Here is a 12480-nt window from a genome sequence, read left to right as displayed (position 1 = left end):
CCTCCTAGCTGCAGATGTACATAGTCCTGGCGGGGCCAAGGGCACACATGAAGTTTGTCAGCTCACATCTAGGCCTAGACACTGGCTTTGCATCCATGTGGCTTTTTTGGCTGCTCTGTGGTACAAGGTGCATTAGCTGCTTCAGTATATTGGCCCTGGTCAACAGCAACTGGCAGAAGACAAAAAAGGGATTTTCTTGCTTTCCCCTTAAAATGCAGCTGCTTTGAGAAATAAGGAGGACAGAGCTGCTGCCTGCTCTGGGGCTGCTTTGTGCATGGAGGCTGCAGTTTAGGGGAACAAAGGGTGCTCAGTGCCCTGGCTTGGAGGGCTGCAGGCCTGCAGCAGAGGGTTGATGCTATCAACCAGGGATGCTGTCAAGAGGGAGCACAGCCAAGGAATGGGCTCCATGTGCTAAGAACTGTCATGTACAGAGGGATGGTAGCCCCCTCCCAGCTTATATGGGGAGACCAGGGATGGAGTGGGCAGCAGGGCTGCAGTGAAGGCTCTGTGCTGTGCTCTCAGCCCCTGGCACAGCAGGCTCCCCAGGGCTGCTGTGGGGCACTGGGCTGGAAGCAGGGAGGAAATACTGCCTGCACTGGGCAGGGGGCTGGCAGCATGAGGAGCAAGGTGCACTGGGAAGCTGGGCCTGGCTGCTGGCCTTGTGGGAGGCTGGAGCCTGATAGGAGAAGGTCCTGGATATACGTAGTGCCTCCCCAACCAAAAGCCAGTCCAAGAGCACAATGTCTTCCCTAGTATCTTCCAGGTAAAGGACTGCTTCTGGGGCAGGCAGGCCAGCAGCAGGCCTAACATAGCCTGTTCCTGCTGCAGGATGGGCACTGCAGCATCAGCTTGCTCACTCCCCCTTTTTTGTGTCATGTGCTGTTGCCCTGCAAAAGCCAACAGAGCTGTTGGCTTCAGCCCTGTGACAGCCTTACACAGGGGATGCCTGCAGGGACAGAAGTCAGATGCTAGATTGCTGTTACAAGCAGCTTCTGGTCCTTTGGCTCAAAAGTGCTGCAGTTGAGTCTGGTGTTTAGTACTGCAATTGCAATGCCAATGTACGCTCAGGGATCCTGCTCACTGCTGGTGGTTGCTTTATGGCCCACCTTGGGAAAAATACAGCACTTTGTTATATGCTGCGTTGCACTGGGCTGTGAACTGGATCAGTTCCTCGGATGCACTGAGGAGCCTTTGCTGTTCTGAGTTAATTCTTGCAGAGAGAAGAGACTTGCTTCCTCCAGTCCTCAAACACCCATTGTGTCTCACTTCATCAGCAGAGTGGTTTTGTTGCAGGGCAAAAGAGGTCACAGTCGGATGAGCTGCAGAGGTATAGGGGCCAAAGGAATTGGTAAATGCCCCCTCTGTCTCCAGATTACATGGGGGTCTTGATCTTTGCTCACAGAGTGTACCTGGGCATGGGATACCTTTCCAAGAATGCAACCAACTTGAAGGATCCTTTGCCTCACCCCAACCTCAGGCTGTGATCCCTCAGCGATGCTGAATTTRAAATGCTGATGGCAGCCTGAACCGTGCCTCTGGTTCTGGCTCTGGCTCTGCCTGCCACATGGCCCTTATCCATTAAGGTTCTTCCTTCCTTTGTGGCACTGAAACTTGTTGCCTGACAGTTTTTATCCATTTAATAAGCATCATTGGATTTCTTACCTGTGATTTATTCAGTCTTCTTTTGATCTCCTGTAAACTGCCAGTGCCTGCAGTATCCTGTGGCAAAGAGCCCCCAGTTGCATGTTAGCTCCTTTTGCTTGTTTTGAAGCAGTCCTGGGCTAGCATTGTCTGGGATGCCCCTGTTGTTGTCCTGGGAGAAACAGGGACAGCCAGCCAGTCCCTGTATCCATCCACAGATCACTCATGGTTTCACAACTCAGCCATCTCTTTATCAGGCTGAAGCATTTCAGCTACTCACTCATTCTTTGAAAAGAAGCTGTTTCATACTTGACTGTCTATGTCAAAATACTCTGAATAGCTCTAGATCATCAGCAAACTTTCCTCCCTCCCTTCTCCTCTTCCAGGTCATGTGTATTAAATAGCCTAGGTCTTAGCACAGATTCCTGGGGGACTTTTCTTGGGATACCTCTACACACACATGTACTCCTGCCCTCTATCAACTATCAGACACTTTTGTTTCTTGCCCTTGCCAACCAGTTGCCTTGGCACAGACACTTAGAAAAGGGAAGTGGCTATCTTCGGGTCTTCTCTTGTCTCCTGCTGTGTGTCCTCTGGGCACCTGATGGTATCAACTTGAGCRTAAGTGAAATGATCTTAGGCAATGTTGGTCAACCACCTGAAAAGTGAAGGAACAGCTTGTTCTCAGGGAAAGAGGAAAAAGTAGTTTTCATTACAACTGAGTACAACAGACTCCTGTGTATTGCTTTTGTTTTCTTCCACCTTCTGTATTTACTTGGGTGTATATGAACTCACCTTATGATTGGCCTTCTTTTTACAGGAATAGGCAAAGCTGGCCTCAGGGATAAAGCCACCAAGAGCTTGCTGACAGCTGATGGTTGGTCAGTATTGCAGTCCTAGGGCCATCTGGAAAGCCAGTCTCACCATAACTCTCCCTGAGTCCCATCTTTGCAGCAAGAGAGGGAACATCATCTGCAAAGATGGGATCCCATAGCTGGGAAGACACAGGAGCCAAGAAGGCATCTTTAAAACTAGTGATTCTTGTTTTAACTCATTTCCAGTGACTGTGTCCCCTCTTCTCCTGCAGCAGCAGGCTCATCAGCTTTGCTGGGTATGCCTTGTGTAACAGGGAGGCACAGAAACCCCAAGTGCAACCAAATCCTGCTGGTGCAGTGCTAAAAGGCAGAGAAGGAGACCCAACAACTGACCCTAGAAGACTGCTATTCACACAGCTAAGGAGGATGAAAGGGGAGTAAAACAACTTGGGAATGAGAAGAGGAAGGGAAGATAAGTGTGAGGGGAAGGAGTAAGATTGTCTCTCTGACAAAAAATGTCAGGGAGCACCATGGGAACAGTGCTTGCAACTACTAGTGATCTTCTCTGCAAGCTCTCAAACAAAGAGTCAGACACATGGGGAGATACCACATAGGAGTAAGGAGATGTGGGGATGAATGAGGAGCTCCAGTACTGCAGAGCCTGGCTGTGTGAGGGCAGAAGGCATCCTGGGGGCTGAGTAGGGCAGGCCACAGGGTTTGAGGAAGGGGCAATGTCTGTGTGGAGAATGGAGCCACAATATGAGTGCTGGAAGGGGGCACCACATTTCCTCTTCCCATAGAAATAGGTTTAATTTTCCATCTCTCTCAGCCACTTCCAGGAAATTTCTTGTCACCTTCTTGGCCAGGACATGTATCCAAAAGAGATTTACAGGAGCCCATCCCTGCAGCACAGACAAGTAAGCCCAGGGGGAAAAAAATTCTGTGATTTGTTGTGGCAAATGATGGAGATACAAGCAGGCTGACTAGTGTGGATAGGATGTTCACACAAATATGCATGGCAGCCTGAACTGCCAAGAAGGTTTGCTCCAGCAAGCTGGGAGCATGGGAAACAACAATTTAGGGCCTATCTGCAACTGTCTGGATTTCTACCCCCAAAGCTCCTGTTGTTTCTCTTTAACCATGTTACCAGCTTACCATTCTATGATTGCCCTGTTGTTATCCTCAGTGGGAGCTTTCTCAATGCTTGCTGAGCTCAGAAGCTTCCCGAGCTGGGACTGAGCTAAAAGCTCTGGGTCTGCCTCCCCTTCTTTTATTTTGTTCCTCATTTGACAATTCCCAAGCCTAGCACTGAGATCAGCATGGTCATGAGCCTGAAGTGGTGCTAGACCTCCGTGATCTTTTGCTCCAAAGACATGGGCCTCAGTGAGCTGAGCTGGAGAGGATGAGTCTGATCTTGAGTGACTGGGAAGCTTCTGGTGGTCTTGGGCGAGGCATTTGTATCTGAGCTTGTCTCCTGTGTCCCACATGGTGGCAGTGGCAGCCTGAGGTTCCCACTGTGGCACTCCCTTTCTCACCCTTCTGCATGCACTGCAATGTATTCTTAGCTGTTTGTGGGGCTGTGCTGTGAGCTTAATCCAGGTTTGCAACAAAACCAACAAAATCTTGAAAAAAATGGCATTTGGGCAGAGAAGGGGTGATTATGACTGAAAATGAAAACCATATCAACAAAAGAGCATGACAAACTCATTCAGTCTGTAAAAACTGGCAATACTTCTTTTTCACTTTGGATCTTTTTTCACTGAAATCTCCATTAATATCTCTTTTCTTGTGGAAAAATCCATTAAATAAAAAAAAAACCCAAACCCTGTTTTATTTAAAGAAAAAAGCTCTGCTTCTTGAACTAGCTGTAATTTTAAATACTGAGAAACAGTATGTTTCTCAACATCAACAACAAGAGTAAGACACTTTAAAAGTGACTTCTGATATGTTTTAAAACAGTGACAGTTCTGGTTTTGAATCATTCAGCACAGGGCAAAGGACTTGGAAATGGAAAATGACTTTGAAGCTGGGGCTCATGACACTGCAGGGTACTCGGGGAGACCTATTCTTGTTGAAGATGTCCCACTCATTTGGCCACTGCTGGACTTCTGTCTCTGTGAAAATATGGCCTCTCCGCACCCTTCTGTAGCAGAGAAAAATGATGGATCAACATGGGTTGCATGTGTTATATTGCACATGGAGGATGTGAACTCAGTACCAGGTGACTCGGGGGCTGGGCTGCTGCCTCTGCTTTAGCAAACCAAACTTTGCTGGTGAATGGCAGGCATGGTGACTGCTGATGAGATCCTTCTCTGGGATACCTCCAACTAGCCAGAAATCAGCTGAGGAAGGTCCTCTATGCTGCTCTATGCATTGCATGAATTTTCCCAGGCAAGGGAATAAATAGTACTTCCTATGATCATAGAATCATAGAATTGCTAAGGTTGGAAGGGACCTCTGGAGATCATCTAGTCCAACCTCCCCGCTCAGCAGGGTCACCCAGAGCACGTTAGCCAGGGTTGCATCCASGCGGGCCTTGCCCATGGCATCCATTCTGCACCCAAGTGACACACGCCTTGTTGGCAGGGGCCTGCTCTTTGGTGTCAGTAATACCATTTTCTTATCCCTGCTCTCTTTGTCATCAGGACATGCCCAGATCTGAGGACACCACCACAAGACTGGTGAGCTCTTTGTCCTGACTGCCCTGGTCTTAAGGTGAATGCATACTATAGAGCCAGTGAAAGAGACGATTTTGACCTCTCCTGGCCTAATTCCTCCAGCCACTTTCCTTGCACTGGCACAAGCAATTGTGTGGAGAACCATGTCAGCTCTCAACCCAAGGTGACAACTAAATCCGGGAGAAGGTAAGAGCTACTTTTGGATCAGATGATCCAATTGAAGCACAACTGCATTTCAGAGAGGCTTTAGCTATTGTGGGAGTATGGGCAGGACTGCTCCTCTCAGCAACAGTTTGCAGTTTGATCTTTTTAAGGTAATTGTGAGATTGTGCCTTCTGCTTCAACTGCCAGAGACTATGGTGCATAATAATGAAACAAAGAAGGGCTCCATCCTGCTAGAAACTTGTTACAATAGGTCCAGGATATCCAGAGAACTACACAGAGAACTACATTGTGGATTTTGTTTTGGTGACTTTCATGGCATAATGTTCAGGGAATTGGGCTTTGTCCCAAGCCTTGCAAAGAAATCACATTCTCCTCACAAGCTGAGTGCCATGCTGTAATATAAGCCCCCCCAGCACATAACTCCTCTTGCTTTAGTCATCTCTCCTGCATCACGGAAAGAAGATGGACACTGTTCCTCTTCAGTGACATCAGTGAGTCTCACACTGGGATTTATAGTACGATAACTTCAGCTCAGAGCAATGCATACCTGTTGGAAATTTTCTTGTGGACAAAGTAGGTAGTGGTGGTGGTAAATTCTGAAGTTTGGTTTGTGGTTGTTTTGGTGTATTCCTTGCCCTTCTCTAAAGTTCAAGATTGTTCTGGAGCAGGATGTTAGACTTGAAAGCTTTATAGTTTGATGTGTTACAAAAAATCCTATGTTCTGTAATCTTTTGCTCACATTCTGCGGTTAAACTGATTGCCATGTTCAAGCCTGCGATGGCTTGTGCCACAGGCCAGATTGGCAGAGATCCTGCTGCTCTGTTACCTCAGTGGATGATGCAGGGCACATCTTTCGGGCTCACATGGCCAATTTCACCTTCCTGTCATATACCATGATAAACACAGTGGCTTGTTGACTGTTACCAAGCTTCTAGTTCCAACTTTGACTTGGCGAACAACCTTGATAGCATTCCAATCATTTTATACYAAGAGTCATCTTTAGATTTCAAAACTCTATGCTGAGAATGATTCTATGCATTTTCTTCCCGGATGTGACCTCCCATGTTCCATAACACACCACCCTGGACTACATACTGTTTAGACTTGGATCAAGACTAAAAAGAGCACTTTTACAGCTCTTCATTTGAGAAAAAACAAAACAAAACAAAACCAARAAAACACAACAGAGAGGTGGAGAGAATGATAGAAGAACAATGCTATAGGTGAGTTACAGATTGCCCTTGTATCTGAATACACCCAAGCCTAGGATTCACAGCAAGAGAGGGAAGAAAGTATGTCTTTTATGTGGCAGGAGCCTCCATGTGGCATATATACCAATACTAGTTCAATCCAGAAGTTTTTTTAGAAATGCTTTGAGCTGAGAGCTATTCTCTGAAAGCAACTGCAGAAGCAGAAGGATTCCCTCTGAGGTTGAAAGATTGCTAGCCTGGCAAATTCCCAGGATCAGAGGATCAAGCCACTACACTGAAATTGCCATGGTTCATGTTTCTGCGGATATTGTACCAACTAGACTGGACCTCAGCTCGCTGTCCCATCACTAAGTGACCCTGCAGGATGTGAACTAGAGGGAAGAACAGTCTCTGAAATTGTATATTTGCATGGTATTGCTAGGCAGAGCACCTTTTGGACAGGAGTAGCTGTGCTTATAGCTGAAAACAGTCCTCACTAAAAGAGCTCTTCTGATCAGCCAAATCAGCAAATAGGATATCAGATGCTCCTGGAGGAAATGAAGAGGAGGAGAGGGGAAAAAAATGGTCTCTGTGCCTGATTTTCAAAAATACAAATCTGTTAGCAGCTACAAAGTCAAGTAACTCTCCTCAGTTTCTGGCTATAGAAAGAAATACAGGTCCTTTGCTGTTTGCCCYTAAGACTCAGACATAGAGCTTTCTTTTCCCCTCAGCTCTACTTTCTCCACTGCTTCAGGTCGAGTGTTCTGGGAGTTTTCTTGGACAATTGTCCTCCAGTGCGGGCAGAACATTGGTAAAGTGTGAGATTTTTCCTTTTCTAATTGCATCTCATTTCCTTTAGAGTAACCTTTTTCACCTTCTAACCATCATCCCACTAGTTATTAAAGCCTAGAAAAAATGGATTTGGTTGTCTAGGCTGGAAAGTTCGTTCATTTTTAAAGTTTTATGCCTTTGCCTAACAGTGTCAAGTTTTTCCCTAAATACAGCACTACAGTTTGACCCTGTTGAGCAGAGCTGATCAGAGAAAGGTGCTGAAGGAAAGATATATGGAAGCAGGAATCATCTGTGGATAAGGCAGGGCCCAGCTTATTTCTCTTGTGATGCTGTGCTGTTTTGCATCAGCTCCCAGCCCATCCTGCACAGGATGATGTTGGCAGGAGAGACAGGAGATTGCACAGTGTTCTTCCTGGAACAGAAGCTAAGAGCACTGTGGTGCACCTGACTTGAAGGACCACAGTATTCCACAGTGTCCCGAGTCCTGAGCAGGACCAGCTCCATTGCCATCTATGCCCCACTCCGTGGGAGAAAGAAGGCAGAAAGTTACAGGCAGAATATATTTGGAAATGTAGTGGAGGGAGGCTATGCAAGAGGCAAGCAGCAAAAATATGCAGGGAAACAGTGCCTGGCTAACAAGTAATGCTTCATCTGCAGTCAGGGCTGCTTTGAATGGAGAATATCACAGATTTTTCAGAGCAGATGAAGCCTAAATCTTATTCTCTGCTCCTGATGAGAACAGGAGCAGAACATGACGTGATGTAGGATACAGTAAGTGTGGGGAGCATGCTAGTCCCACTATCTTTATGTTTGGAGTGGGGTGGGAAGAGACTGAGACTAGCAGGAGGACTCCTGTGAGTGTTACAGCCAAGGCAGAGGAGAAGCATGGGAGAAAGGCAGCAGGCAGAGAGAAAGGCAACAAAAGAAGGTTACAGACAGGGAAGGGATGGGAAGGGGAAGCGGAAGGGGAAGGGAAGGGAAGGGGTAATCTGAACAATAAACCTCAGTAAAGAAAGAGAAAATAAAAAGGAAGAGAATGCAAAGCAAACAAAAACTGTAGAACAAAAGGGGTAAAAACAAGAGGAGAAACCCTGGCCTGCGTATGGCCAGGGATTTCTGGTTCTGAGCCCTGTGATCTTAGGTTAATGCTTTTTGTGCCTGGTATTTCTTGATTCGCATGGCATTCTTAAAACATCTTCTAGTTCTAGTGGAAGTGTTTAAACTATTGACCAATCAGACAAAGATCTAACTGTGAATCAGGGAGAAATTACCATTCTGGCTGCCACATGTTCCCGTCTCCAATTCTCTACAGACTTCAAGGAGTTAAAATCTATCTTTTTAAAGCTACAGGTCAAATCTCTGAAGCTGCAGGTGAGAATTAAGGCCTTTCAGCAAATCTAAGGGAACTGACCTTATGAATAACAACAATAAGAATGAATTTTTAATTTATTTTTTTTTTCTCTTAGAGGAGTTCACATCTGTCTAGTAAGAAAGAGTAAATCAAAGTCATCTCTGGTACTAGACTCACAACATAACTATTTTACAGTCTTTTCACACTTTCAAAATTGTTGATTCTCTGGATTAAGCTTTACAATGCTTTACTACTCAGAGAAGACTTTTCACAGCTTGACAAGGAAAAAATAGCAATCGAGACTGTTACTGCTGTTATTATGAGCCAAAAATAGATTTCCAATTTGGGCAGAAATTCCAATACTTTTTATTAGAATACTGGAGAAAACAAATGACAATCTTAGCTGGTGCATAGACCTCTGAAAGTTGCAGGTGCAGCTCTTAGAGGATGTGACTTAAACAATATTTTGAAAAATGCCCCAGAGACATTAGAGGGATGCTTCAGAAGATGCCTGAGGATAAGGAGACCTTTATTTCTCTCATCACTCACTAGTAGGACTTCAGTTTAGGATATTTAACATTGAGCTAAACTCCTAAATGCATTTGAGTGGGGCAACAGTCAGGTGCTGTTTTCAACATAAGTGGAGATTTTGACTGCTGCTGCCTTGAGCCTGGAGCATATCTTTACTCAGCTACAGTGAAAGAGCTAATCCTGACCTGGAAGCCAGGGGACTACAGTGATGGTGGATATGATGGGGGATATCTCTGTGCTAGTAGTTCTAGGCTGAATCATGGAGATTGTCACCTGTACCTAAAGGTGCACATTGCTCTTGGGTAAAGCACATGGGTTGTATTTATGCTACAAAGTGGTGTGCAAAGCAGGGTCCTCTGAACTGTTTCTCAAAGCAAGCAACACTGATGTTTGCCCTACCAAGGGATAACACAGGAAATTCTGCCTGAATATAAGGAAAAACTTCTTTACTGTGAGTAACAGAGCCCTGGAACAGGTTTCCCAGAGAGGCTGTGGAGTCTGCTTCTCTGGAGATATTCAAAACCTGTCTGGAGGTGATCCTGTCTAACATGCTGTAGGTGACCCTGCTTGAGCAGGGGGGTTGGACTAGATGATCTCCAGAGGTCCCTTCCAACCTCAACCATTGAACCTGTGAACTGGGCAAGTTAGAGCAGGGCAAAACTATTGTTGTGACAACTGTACTGCTCTCAGGGCCTAAGGAACACCTCCGAGTAAAGAGGAATTTGCAATGCCATTTCTAGTAACCAGAATAAAATTGCTTGATTGTGATCTGATTATTGTAATGTTGGCTGGGTGGCAAGAGGAAGGCAGAATGCTTTGGAAAAAGAACAGCTTCGCCATGGATCCAGGACGGGGATAGCCTTAAGGTGAAGGACTTCTTGGGGTTAGTATCTGAACATTTCCAGCTCCTGAACACCTCCTCCTTATGCAGGTAGACTGGCATGGTGAGGCGGGAGAGCAGGCTCTCTTGCCACAGAGTGGAGCCTCAAGCTCATGCTGGGGGTGACAGTGATGAGTTGGGAAGAATTGCTGTCTGCTCTTCTGAATGAATGAATGAATGGTGTCTGGTGGGTGAATGAACAGGTATCTGGCAACCTAAGGGGAGCAAAAGGCTACAGAAAAGAGGGAGAAGATCAAGAAACTGAAAAGTGAATCAAAGTTCTGAGAAGACCCAGAAAACCCAGAAAAAAAACATTTCTATGAGGGAAATATTTTCTCTGTCATGTCAGAGGATTTTATGAGATGGCAAAGGAAGGGAAGAAAAGCAGAACATGATTTCTATAGAGAGAAACCTAATGTGGAAGAGGAAAGAGAAAATCATTTGAAACACATTATATCCTAAATACACTAAAAGAGAAATCTTAGATTGTTGGAGAAAGGCTGGCAGCAAAGTCAGCAGAACAGACAACAACTATCCCTGAGAGGCAGCAGCTCCCAGGCTCTCCAACAGCACTCCGCAACTGGTGCAAGCACTATCGGAGAGCCTCATCTCCACTCTGAACATGACGAGCAGCAGCTATGCTGGGAGGAGAAAGCAGCAGGTRCTCTGGGAAGAGCTGGCAGGATTTTATCTTTGCTAGCTCTACATCAGATTTAGTGYGGGGTTTCCAAACCTTCACAGTTCAAAAGCAGCAGGCAAATTAATGCTATTGGTAACTCTGCTGGCTACAGGGACTGGTCTGCAAAGTGCTTTTTAACAAAGGCATAGTGTCTGACCTCAGTGGAAGTTTTAGAGCTGCGTCGGAAGCACAGATCTGCTTCTTGCAGCTTGAAATCGAGTATTTTGCTTCTCTTTAATGTCTGCCATTTAAGCCTTCCATCCCTCTCTGCCAAGAAATGCCTAGGTGTGAGAATGACAAGAAGAATGGTGAAAAACACAGCTCTACCACAGCACCAGAAAGTGAAGAGAGGAAGACAAGTAGTAACACAAAATCTTAGTACAATCCACTAGAAACGTCCATTGCATAAGACATAAACCTATAGGAAACCAAGCTTTGCTATGAGTGCCTGTAAAGGAGCAAAAACTCTTGCCTTCTTGAAAGTCTTAGAAGTTCCAATAGCAATTAAAAATTCTCTTGGCATTTTCTTTGCTAGAAATTCAGGATCAGAGCTGCTAGCTTGGAAGTATGCAGACAGCACAAGGTACCAGCCACTCCAAATCTAACATGGAGGGGCGACTGCCCTGTCCCTCTTTTTAAATGAAAGATGGCAATGGGAAGAGAAGTAGGGTCAATGGAAAAAAGTTCAGTTAGAGTCTGAAAGAGTGTAAGATGTCTCAGGGCTCACAGCTTGTAAGGGCACTGCTTTGGTTATAGGTGTGTTTGTGTGATGACTATTGTTAGGCTGAACTGTGCTACAGCAGTGACTTGTTCAAATTTTAAAACAAAATCGACTATAAGCTGTGTCCTGTTCCTAGGCCAGTTCACTTCGTTTCTGATTATTCAAACCTAAAGAGAAGTTGCCCTTTCCTTTTGGAGCTTGCTGTTTATGGTTATTATCCATTCATGCTTTGATTGTGTACCTACACAAACAGGAAGTGGTTGCATGGCACCAAGGTCTGCTGAAGCGTCACAGAACCTGTTCACAGCTACTGACTGGGAGCAGTCAGCAGTATTATTTGATGACTTTTTGATAAAAGCCACATGAACACAAGTGGGTGCTCACCCATCTGAAAAGGAACATATTTTTGCTTTTATTGGTGTTCTCCACAGAGAAGCTAACATCTGTATAGAAAAGATTTTCTTCCTCCTCCTCTGGAAGTGGGACTTTACAGGCAAGGTCATTGCTTGAGTATTCCTYTCCCTACATAGTCCTGTTGGCCTGGTAAGCACTTTGGTGTCTTTTAAGTACCGCACTTGCTGGTACTTCGCGAGTCCTTCACACAGCAGCGCTATCTCAGAATGCTTGGTAAGCCTGATGCTCGACGTACTCTCTTGCTACTATAAATAAAGCATGCTTGATTGTTCAGGCTTTTATTTTGCAGAGACATACTGCGATCTAAAGCGTGCTCCTCCCCACCCTGAGAAGAAATAACTGCACATCAGCCCCACGATGCTAAACGCGGCAAAGAGCTGCTTGATGTGACAGCTTAGCGCTACTGCAGCGGGCACCAGGCAAGGCCAGCGCTGCTTCTAGCGTCGTGCGAGGCGGTCCTGGGGTACTCGTGCTGCGGGGCCTTGCCTGGCCCGGGCACGCACATGCTGGGCCCACCCAGCCTCCCGCGGCGGCAGGCAGGGCCGCCGCAGCCAGCTGGCGTCCCGGGCCCGCTCCCAGCCCTCAGGACGGGGACGCAGCGGCGGCTCGCCGTGGGCGGGCGG

The sequence above is a fragment of the Rhea americana genome, unplaced genomic scaffold, assembly GCF_003343005.1.
Source record: "Rhea americana isolate MKP2758 unplaced genomic scaffold, rheAme1 scaffold_262, whole genome shotgun sequence".
In the NCBI taxonomy this organism is placed as follows: Eukaryota; Metazoa; Chordata; class Aves; order Rheiformes; family Rheidae; genus Rhea; species Rhea americana.
This window is presented reverse-complemented; position numbering follows the sequence as displayed.